The sequence below is a fragment of the Mus pahari genome, chromosome 19, assembly GCF_900095145.1.
Source record: "Mus pahari chromosome 19, PAHARI_EIJ_v1.1, whole genome shotgun sequence".
Taxonomy (NCBI): Eukaryota; Metazoa; Chordata; class Mammalia; order Rodentia; family Muridae; genus Mus; species Mus pahari.
The window spans coordinates 81529784-81541725 of record NC_034608.1 but is presented as its reverse complement, the minus strand read 5'-3'; the positions used below and the strand labels follow the sequence as shown (position 1 = coordinate 81541725).

At 40.7% G+C, this 11942-nt stretch overlaps 1 pseudogene; it reads right to left on the bottom strand.

Moving 5' to 3' along the window:
• Nucleotides 1-218: 218 nt before the first annotated feature.
• Nucleotides 219-1010, bottom strand: LOC110337083 (annotated as a pseudogene).
• Between the last annotated feature and the right edge of the window lie 10932 nt (nt 1011-11942).

The window sequence follows — 11942 nt, the reverse complement described above, 5'->3', positions numbered from 1 at the left end:
TTGTATGAAACTTCCTCTTCAGAACCCCTGAGGTTAGGTAATTAAAGTAGCACAGAAGGAGCGGCAGTTCTGTCAAACTGTTACTAGGTTTATATTTTTTTTTTCAATGACAAGTGGAAAATTGTGGGATTACTCTGTACAGATTTAGAAATATTTCTGCAACAACTTAATTAAAAGGACCTAAAATGACCCTGTAAACAGTGTCCTTGGAATGCTTGTTAGTGTCGGGATGGGGGCCACTTCCCACCTCTACTACTGTCCCTTCTGTTATCATAGTCATGACTCCAGCCATCATGATTCCTGTCGTCATAGTAGAAATCTTCTCGGCCTCCTCTGTAATGATAATCAGACCCATGGTCAGCGTAATGCTGCTCACGGCTATCGTGTCTGTCTGCTAGGTAGGGGTGAGAATTCTGTCTTTTACGCTGTGATGACAGTGCATCTTGGCGCCACTGGGAGCTGGAAGACCGGTTAAAGGTATGACCATGTGGTTGAACTGATGGTGAAAATCCCTAATGATGTGCATGTGGAGAACCAAATTTCCCATCTGTCTGAAAACATTGTTCCTCTACCACTGCTTGCCGCTGATAAGCTTCTGGAGAAGAAATGGACCTCTGGACCCTCTGTGCTGGCAGAGTCACGTTACCCACTGCGCTTTCACAGCTGTTAGGAAGTGTGGAGGAAGGGCTTAAATTTCCAACATGATGCCGGGGGAATGACATACTGGCATCCTGAGAGGCATGACTACTTCCTGATCTAAACCGAATTTTGATAGGCTTCCCGAAAAGTTTGATTCCGTTGAGAAGATTCGTGGCGTAGGGAACAGACCCTTTGTGTTTGAAATTCAGGAATGCAAACTGTTTCAGTTTGCCATCTTTACCTTTTGGGATTTTCACCTTTATTACTGGCCCAGCCTGGTGGAACAGCTCGAAGAGGAGCTCCTCTGTCACCTTTGTCTCTAGGTTACCTACGACCAGAGTGCGGTTGGCCTCTGCGACCGCCGCCCCCATCTCTGCTATGGCGGCCATTCTTAATCAAACCAGCACACTGCCTAAAACCTATCCTAGACTTTTACTATGTAAAATCTATCCTGCTTGCTACACAGGAAGAAGGGAAGAATGATCATACTCTTCCTGGGAAATCAGTTCCAAGTTAAAGGGTTCTGTGACATGTTGGACACAAGTACTGCTTTGTAGCCTCCTCTATAGACTTTCTCTGCAGGCCAGGCTGACCTTAAAGTCTAGATCCTCTTGGCTCCATTTCTCAAGTATCGGGATTATATTTTTTTCACTTTTTATTTTATTTTGGAAAATTTCCCTCAACTGTCATCTCATACTTGGATTCATGTTTTGAGTCTATTTGTCCTTTGAGCACTGTCTTAGTTAGGATTCCTATAGCTGTGATGAAATCCCATGACCAAAAGCAAGAGAAAAGCATTCATCTGGCTTACAGTACCACATCTGAGTCTATCACTGAAGGAAGTCAGGGTAGGAACTTGAACACGGTGGGAACCTGGAGGCAGGAGCTGATGCAGAGGCCATGGAGGAGTGTTGCTTTCTGGTTTGCTTCCCACAACTTATTCAGCCAACTATTTTTATTTTTATAACAAGTACAGAACCCAGGATCACCTGCCACAAGGTGACCCCACCCACAATGGGCAGGGCTCTCCCACATCAACCACTAATTAAGAAAATGCCCTGCTGGTTCATGGTGGTGCATACCTTAAATCCCAGCCCTCAGGAGCCAGAGGCAAGCCAATCTCTGTGAGTTCAAGGCCAGCCTGGTCTATAAAGTGAGTTCCTGGACAACCAGGGCTACACAGAGAAGCCCACTATTGCAAAACAAAAAAGAAACAAACAAATAAAATGCCCTACAGGTCTGCCTACAACCTAGTATTATTGAGGCATTTTCTCAATTGTGAGTGCTTCCTCATAGTGACTCCAACTTGTGTCAAGTTGACATCTAACTATCCAGACTAGGCACTATATCAAAGTTGCTTCTTTATCCTCTATAGATCTCAGAATTATTATTGAGGGTTTCCTTCCCAGAACTAGTAATCTCATCACTGGGAGGACAGAAGAGCAAAATTCTGCAGAGTATATTGAGAAGCAAACAAACAGCTGGCTGTTTCCAGGAAGGATCCAAAAGTGAATTGCAAAATATGATTAAGATTAGATGTTCTTTTTTCTTTTAATTTTTAGTAATATGATATAATGTAATATGTAACATAATATATATTAATAACAGAAATAAATAATAAAATAATAGAATTAAATAATATTATATTCTATATGAGATAAGTAAGTAATATAATAAGATATATAATAAAATATAATATAAAACAAAAACTAACCCTTCCAAATTGGAAAAAAAACAAACAAAAAGAAGGAAAAAAGAACCCAAAAGAAATCACAAGAATCACAGACCCACTTGTTCACACATTCAAGAATCTCATAAAAATCCTAAACTGAAAGCCACAATAAATACATAAAGGACCTGATACAGACTCTTGTGGGCCCTGTCCATGCTGCATCAGATTCTATGAGTTCAAAGGAACTTTGATTTTTTTACAGGACCTTGTTTTCATGGTATCTTCCATCCCATTTAGCTACCCTACCTTCCTACCTCCTCTACAAGGTTCCCTGAGCCCTCAGGGGAGGGACTTGATGGAGACATCCCATGTAGGGCAGAGGGTTCCAAGGCCTCTCACTTTCTGTGTAACATCTGGCTGTGGGTCTCTGTGTTTGTTCCCATCTGCTGCAGGAGGAAGCGTCTCTGATGCAGGCTGAGCAAGGCACTGCTCTATGAGTACAGCAGAAGGTCATCAGGACTCATTGCCTTTCTTTTTTCTTTCACCAGTAGCGTTTGGTTTTACCCAAGTTTCCCAGGCTATCTAGTCTTTGATCATCCAAGCGTTGTTGGGAATGGGTTCTATCCAATGGAGTGGGTCTTAAGTCAAATCAGATACTGGTTGGTTACTCCCAAAAACTTTGTGCCAGCACTGACCTAGCACATCTTGTAGTATATCAGGACACCATTCTACATCAGGGGTTTCTTCCTGGCTTGGTGTTTATGGGGTTTTTTTGTTTGTTTGTTTTTTTGTTTTTTTGTTTTTTTGTTTTCATGTACCAAAACCACAAGTACATAGAGGTTAAATCTCTATGTAGGCATCAGCTCGACTTCTCCATGTTCAATGGGTTGTGTAGGTGTTCTCTTGGACAATAGGGTCTTGATCTCAGTTTATGGAGATTAATATATCGTTTTGGCAACAGCCTGGATCTTTTGAGTGTTGTTGTTGTTTTCCAGGCTAACAACTCATTTATGTACCCCAATGTACCCCAATCTCTGTACTGACTGCTTTATTGGTGACAAGAGATGGCCAGTTGGGCCCCTGCCTCCCCTTTCATTTGGCAGTTTCATTTGGGTATATACTAGGAAGTAGGAAAAGATTTTTTTAAAAGCTACACATTGGAAGGGGGGCTAATATACAAAATATATAAAGAATTCAATAAACTAGATATTAACAAAACAAAGAACCCAGTTTAAAAATTATGTACAGATCTAAACAGACTTCTCAGAAGGCCTCAAATGGCTGAAAGACCCTTTATTTTTTTAAATTTATTTATTATTGTTTTCTTTGTTTACATTTCAAATGTTATCCTGAAAGTTCCCTATACCCCACCCCCGCCCGGGAACACTCCTCCATTGCTGGTGGGAGTGCAAACTTGTATATCAACTACAGAAATCATGTAAGTTTCTCCGGAAGATGGGAACCCGTCTACCTTAAGACCCAGCTATACCACTCTTGGGCGTATCCACAAGGGAAGCTATGCCGTCTCCCACCACAGAGACACTTGCTCACCCACGTTTCATGCAACTCTATTCCTAACAGCTAGAAACTGGAAACAACCCAGATGTCCCTCAACATATGTATGGATAAAGAAAATGTTCTGCATTTACACAATGCAGTATTAATAACAGCAAAAAAAAAAAAAATGAAATCCGGGATAAATGTATGTACCTAGAAAAAAAAATCATTCTGAGTGAGGTATCCCTGACCGAGAAAGACAAGTATGGTACATAATCCCTTACCTATAGATTTTAGCTGTGTAGTCAAGAACAATCATGATTCCATCTGTAGAGCCACAGAGGTCGGGTTGTAGAGTACAGATCTTGTTAGAAAGGGGCATTAGAATAGATAGTTATAGAGGGATATGGCAGGGGCTGGAACAGGCAGATCAAATGGGGATGGGGAGCGATGAACGAGGAGGGAGTATTGTGCAGACATGGCTGAGGTTAAGGGCCATTTGAAGGGTAGCATGGAAATCTAATACAGAGGTTCTTTTCTATCCTGGAATAGGCCGATTTAGTCCTGCCTGTGTGTACATTAGGCACACAATTGAGATGAATGTGGTCAGTAAATCTGAAGGCTTTTGGCCAGGATTCAGATTGTTCCGTGGGACCCACAGATTAGAAATCCTGCAAGCAAAGGAGGGAGACCCCATTAAAAAGTTCCCAGGGGGCAAGAAGAACGAGGTAGTAAAAAGAATTGGATTTTAGTTTTTTACCTCTAAAGACTACGTTTATGAATTCATCGTAAAACCCGAGCTGAATACGGGTCCCTTGGGATTTTTATAGACGTCTTGTTGTCTTTGGCTCTGTAACCCTCAACAGCTACCTCCAAAGCTGGGCTGCCTTGCTCCTGTCTCCCGTCGCTACCTTGGCTAATCCTGCTTCATAAATTCTGGTTTACAGACACTATAGCATCCTTTAGCTGAGACTTGGGGCTGTGAGCCTGGCTACCGTCCACCTATATAACCTTTAGAGAACTAAACATGGCAGTAGGAGGAGGCAGAGTTCATCTGGACTTAGCCAACACAAGGTGGGCACGTGATAATTCATGCAGTACCTCTGCTGTGTTGGACTTTTGTTCATTTTCGGACATCTGGGGTTAATCCCCTTTTTCTAAATAGTCGTTTGCAGAGTAATCCAAGCGTTTCCATGTGTTACCTGTAATTTAGTCTTGGAGCTACTAAAATTGATTTTTCTTTTCCAAGCACAATATAAAGCCACATGAAAGTTAAACAGAGGTCAATCAATAATTGAATGGTTTCACAAAATAGCAAATGTAGCAGCTGTCACCATTTCCAATCTGGAAAAGATGCTATCAAAACAGACATTTTGTAGTTTGTGTGCTGGATGGGAGAAAATTGTTTTCACCCTGCTTCATTGAGATTGCTTATTGGGGAGTGAAAGTGCTTACAGGAAATATTGTATTTTTCTCTTGTTTCAAAAAATCAAGAGTGACAATGTTATTTATCCCTTATTCTCAGAATTAAATTATAGTGCCAATCAGTAGATTAGTTAGTGCAGGTATCTCTGGAAATATAAAACTTGAATGACACAGAAAAGAGATACTTTGTCCTAATTAACCCTGAAGTTTTATTGCCACAGCAATCTTGTGTTCTGATGAAATCAGACAATGGCATTTCTACAGGCATTTTTCTTTCTGAGATCCTGTGACTAACCCACTTCTTAGGACTTTTAAAATTCTTTTACTTGAATTTATTGTGTGCCTGCCTGGTGTGTGCATGTGCGTGCTTGTCATGTGCCCATGCCATGGATCCTGTGTGCAGGTCAGAAGAGTTCTCCCATTCCCCCGAGTGGGCTCCGAACATCAAATCAGATCCTCACCAGCCTTCCCTTCCCACTGAGCCATTTCAGCTGCCACTTCTCCATTTTCCTGAACCTTGCCTTTATACAAAGTCTCTTCTACCAATAACCGTTTTTACTGTTTACCGCTGAAGTATCAAGTTAAGAAATACTCCTTTGCTAATTGCATGCACTCCATTTCAACTATATACTCAACTCTCTCATGAAGCAGTTGACTTAAAACCTTTCTAAGACCTGAGCTTGGTGGTACATGCTTACAATTTCAGCGACTTAAGAGGCTGAGGAAGAAGGACCATAAGTTCAAGGCCAGTTCCAAGTAATAGCAAGACCCTGTCAAAACCAAAAGAAAGCAAAGCAAAACCCACTAGACAATTATTCCTTTTTATGCAGGGATATTTCATATGGGGATGTCTCTACCTTCTTGTTTGTCCCCATTATTTCCCTAGACAGTTTTACTTTTAGTTTCATTCTAAATGTAGATACGTGCTTTCTATGTGACAGTGTGAAATCTAAGAGTCCCAAATCAGAGAAAACATGTTATTTGTCCTTGTGTGACTGCCTTAAAATTGCTTAATATGATTTTCTCAAGTCACATTCATTTTTCTACAAACAATATAGCTTTATTGTTTAAAGTCGAAAAGCATTCCACGTGTACATTTTCCATGTTTTCTTTATACACTCCTCTGTTGTTGGACACCTAGCTTGGCTCTATAACTTAGCTGTTGAGAATATTGCTGTAATAAACATTGATGTGCAGGGATCTCTGAGACAGGCTGATGTGGAGCCTGTGAATTCCCTGACCGTTATTGTGGTTGTTGAGTTATAAGGTAGTTTCATTTTTAGTTTTCTTGGAAGCTTCCATACTGAAATCCATCCAGGGTGAATCTAGATTACATTCGCATCAGCAGTGAGTAAATATTATGGTCCTCACCCTCACCATGATTTTTTGTTTGTTTGTTTAATGAATGACACTGCTGAGATTGCAGGCAGGCTTAGATTGACTAAATTTATGCTTTGTTTGTTTGTTTAAAGAAAAAGAAACAATGTGGTCAATAAGAGTAAACCAGCTTCTGCACCACTAATTTAAGGTTTTACATTTAAATTTTGAATTGTGTTAATAGCATATTATGTATCAGCCAGAGCTTCATCTAAATTTTCAGTTTGATTTATTCTTTCTGTTTTAAATTTTAACTCAACATAATACTAATATAGTGTATTTGTATAATTAAGCAATTGAGTCTGACTATCACAGGAGTGTACATTTCTAATGTGCTTTCTGATGGGGTACATGTGTATTTAAACAAACAACAACACACACACAGAGACCAGTGCCCTAGGAGTTATCAAGTTTCTTTCAGGACCAAGGCTCTTTAACACTCTCTCAGTTCACACTGAATCAGACTCTTTCCCTCGGCATGCCATCTTACCCTAGGCAGGATGTCAGTCAGTGTCCTGTTATTTTTTATTTTAGAGGTGGAATTATGTTTGTGTGGCTATCTTCTTTTGGGTTTGCTGAAAGATTGCTTTCTTGCTTTTTCTAGGGTGTAGTTTCTCCTCCTTGTGTTGGTGTTTTCAAACATCTATTATCCTTTGTAGGGCTGGATTTGTGGAAAGATATTGTTTAAATTTGGTTTTGTCATGGAATATCTTGGTTTCTCCAACTATGGTAATTGAGAGTTTTACTGGGTATAGTAGCCTGGGCTGGCATTTGTGTTGTCTTAGGGTCTGTATGACATCTGCCTAGGATCTTCTGGCTTTCATAGTCTCTGGTGAGAAGTCTGGTGTAATTCTGATAGGTCTGCCTTTACATGTTACTTGACCTTTTTCCCTTACTGCTTTTAATATTCTTTCTTTGTTTAGTGCATTTGGTGTTTCGACTCTTATGTGACAGGAGAAACTTCTTTTTCTTTCCAGACTATTTGGAGTTCTATAGGTTTCTTGTATGTTCATGGGCATCTCTTTCTTTAGGTTAGGGAAGTTTTCTTCTATAATTTTGTTGAAGATATTTACTGGCCCTTTGAGTTGGGAATCTTTGTTCTCTTCCATAGCTATTATCCATAGGTTTGGTCTTCTCATTGTGTCCTAGATTTCTTGGATGTTTTGGGTTAGGAACTTTTTGCATTTTACATTTTCTTTGACTGTTGTGTCAATGTTTTCTATAGTCTCTTCTGCACCTAAGATTCTCTCTTCTATCTCTTGTATTTTGTTAGTGACGTTTCCATCTATGACTCCTGATCTCTTTCCTAGGTTTTCCAACTCCTGGGTTGTCTTTCTTTGTGACTTCTTTATTGTTTCTATTTTCATTTTTAGATCTTGGATGATTTTGTTCATTTCCTTCACCTGTTTGATTGTATTTTGCTGTAATTCTTTAAGGAATTTTTGCATTTCCTTTTTAAGGGCTTCTAGCTGTTTACCTGTGTTCTCCTGTATTTTTTTAAGGGAGGTATTTATTTCCTTCTTAAAATCCTCTCTCATCATCATGAAAAGTGATTGTAGATCCAAATCTTGCTTTTCTGGTGTGTTGGGATATCCAGGACTTGCTATGTTCCTATGGTAGGAGAATTGGGTTCTGATGATGCCATGTAACCTTGGTTTCTGTTCCTTATGTTCTTAGGCTTGCCTCCTACCATCTGATTATCTCTAGTGCTGCCTGACCTCAATATATCTGATTGGAACCTGCCCTTCCTATGATCCTGCCTGTGTCAGAACTCCTCAGAGTTCAGCTGTCTCTGTGATCCTAGGATTCTGGGATCCTGTTATCCTGAGATGCTGGGTGTGTCAGAGCTCCTGGGAGTCAAGCCTCCCCCTTGAACCCTGATATCCTGGTGTGACCAAACTCCCAGGATCCTGGGATTCTGCGATACTGGGATCCTGGGCATGTTAGAGCGCCTGGGAGTGGAGCTTCTTCTGGGTGTTGTGGGACTGGCTGCAGAGTTCAAGCCCAAGGTCTGCTCAGGGCACTGTCCTAGACCAGAAGGACCCATGCCGTTGGTCAAGCGGAGTTCCTGGGTGCCTGGGTCCTGCTGGTCCCAGTTACTTCCGGTGTTGTGGCAGATGTTGTGTCCTCCTCACCTCTGATCCTATGACCTTGGGTGCATTCGGTTTTTCATTTATCAAAGACTAGAACTTCCTGTTCTCTTGCTTATGCCTCTGGAGTACCATGCTGGGGTACATGCCACCACACCTAGCGTGCAGTTTATTTTTATACTTGATTTTAATGTCTAGGGAGAGGAAAAAGAGATACCACAAAAGTCTGGCCTAGACAGTATATTATCTGTGTGGATAAGTTAAGTTAGGAAGGATAGTAGCTATAAAAGCATGTTTCTGAGACTTCAATTTGACCATTTTGCCTGTTCTTCTAGATCTGCTCAGACTACAAGGAACAGAGCTTTGCATAACTCAGCTGCCCTGTGGCTTTGCTTCCTTTATTTTAGTCATTACCAACCCCATCTACTGTAACCTTTTGAAGTCATTGTTACATATTGTAAGACCTTCTATCCTTAAAACTGGGTCATATAAGCCATGAATCCATTTAAGTCCCACTTACATTTTTCTGTGCTCCAATATAGTTCTGTCCCTTGTGTGCTGTGGAGATGTTATTCTTTCTCAGAATGCCCCTCTTTACAGGGGACTTTTGACTAATCTTAAAATAGGATGAGAACACTTGGGTCAATCCATGAAGTTACCAAATTTGGTTTTCCCCCAGTTTTATTTTTTCCTTGCTCCTATTAAATATTAAATGCAGACACTAATGAGATGTCTCAGCATTTAAGAGCCCTGGTTGCTTTTCTAGAGGACCTAGGTTCGATTCCTAGCACCAACATGGTGGTTTCTAACCATTTTAACTCCATTCCCTGTCCCTAGGATCTGATGCCCTCTTCTAGTATCTGTGGGTACCAACCACAGGTGTATGTCTATAGGTATACAGACATACATGCAGGCAAAACACTCATTCATGTAAAATAAATAATTAAAAGCGGCAGTGTGGGGCTCACAACTGTGGTCCTAGCACAATTGTGCTACATCTAATTGAATGACTGTTGTAAGCTCACAGGTGGATGCTGTGTAGCAAAACCTTGAACAATCACAAATGGTATGAAAATACATCTGAACTATCAGCCTAATTCTGATGGGCTGTTGCTAGGGAGCAGTTAGGGAGTAACTCTGGTATGGGCCAGAGACAAGCTATGTGGTTCTCTCCTGGAACTTGGTTACAGCATGGATTCAGCTGCAAGATTCTCAGGCCCTTTTTCTTTGATGGAGTATGTTTGGCCTTTCAGGACCACTTGGGAAAAGTGTTCATAGCCTTCCTCTGCTCTAAGTTTCCAGTTTCCTATCTGATAGGTCATTTTATTATGTCATGTTTCTTGTGCTTGTTTATGTCTCTCTTTTATTTGTTTTGTGCACATGTGTGTGTATGTGTATATGTGTGTGTGTGTGTGTGTGTGTGTGTGTACATACACACATGTACGGGATCCCATACACACACACACACACACACACACACACACACACACACACACACACACACATATATATGTATATATACATATACATATATATATGGGAGTACATGCGTGCATGTACACATGGAAGCCACCAAACCAGAAGTTTACCATTATATGACAATTACTAGGCTGGCTGGTCACTGAGCTGCTGGGATCTGCCTATGCCCACACTCCAGATCTAGGATTATAATCATGGCCAGTTTTTTATATGGATCCTGTGATTTGAACTCAGGTCCTTGAGCTTGAGTGGCAAGCACTTTTACCCATTGAACTTTCTCTCCAGACCATCTTTTATATATTTTCCTATATCATATGTCACCTAAACTCTGTCTATACTTTTGTATGATCTATATTACAGTACATTAATTTTTTTCCAACTATACTTAATTTGTTGTCAAACCTATCTACTGAGTTCTTGAACTTGGTTACAATATTATTCATTTCAAAGTTAAACTTTTGTTTCTTCTTTGTAGTTCATATTTCTCTATCAAGATGACCGTGACATATCCTTTAATGTATTGAATGTATTAATGGTAGTTATTCTAAGTTTCTGGGCCCAGAAACTTAGAATACCCAAGATACAATTTGCAAAACACATGAAAGAAGGAAGTCCGAAGTGTGTATACTTCATTCCTTCTTAGAAGGGGGAAGAAAATATCCATGGAAGGAGTTACAGAGACATCATTCGGAGCTGAGACTGAAGGAAGGACCATCCAGAGTGTGCCTCACCCAGGGATCCATCCCATAAACAACCACTAAACCCAGACACTATTGCATATACCAAAAAGATTTTGCTGACAGGACCCTGATATAGCTGTCTCCTGTGAGGCTATGCCAGTGCCTGGCAAATTCAGAAGTGGATGCTCACAGTCACCTATTGGATGCAACACAGGGTCCTCAGTGAAGGAGCTAGAGAAAGTACCCAAGGAGCTGAAGGGGTCTGCAGCCCTATAGGAGGAACAACAATATGATCTAACCAGTACCTCCTGAGCTTTTGTCTCTAGCTGCATATGTAGCAGAGGATGGCCTAGTAGACCATCAATGGGATGAGAGGCCCTTGGTCTTGCGAAGATTCTATGCCCCAGTATAGGGGAATTCCAAGGCCAAGAAGAGGGAGTGGGTGGGTTGGGGAGCAGGGGGAGAGGGGAAGGGATTTTTGGAGAGGAAACTAGGAAAGGTGATAGCATTTGAAATCTAAATGAAGAAAACATCTAATAAAAAAGAATGACAATGCCAAAAAAAAAAAAAGGTAGTTATTTCCAAATTTGTGCCTAATAACTCTTATATGGATCTTCTGATTATTTTGTCCTTGGTATTAAGTATTGTTTTGTTCAGCCAATAATTTTTTTTCACATCAGAAAACAATCAGGGGATGTTTAATTTTCCCAATTTGATGGGATTTAGATTTAACTCGGTGGGCATGTATGTTTCCCAAAAGGTCTAGCTTTTGTGAGAGGAGCCACCAGATCATGAGTCAGATGGCTGTACCCACCTCTCTCTCTGTCTCTGTCTGTCTGTCTGTCTGTCTGTCTGTCTGTCTGTCTCACTCTCTCTCCTTCCTGACTGGGGATGCAGCGTGGTCAGTCATCTCTGCTCCTGCCACAATGATGGATGGCACCCTCACGCTTGAGCCAAAGCAAACCTTCCTTAAATTGTTTTTTTTTTTAGATTTTTGTCATATGAGAAAAGCGATCCTGAATCCTAGGTCGTCTCACACAGCAGCTGAGCTGGTTGTAACTGAAGCTTCATTTCTTGGCTTAC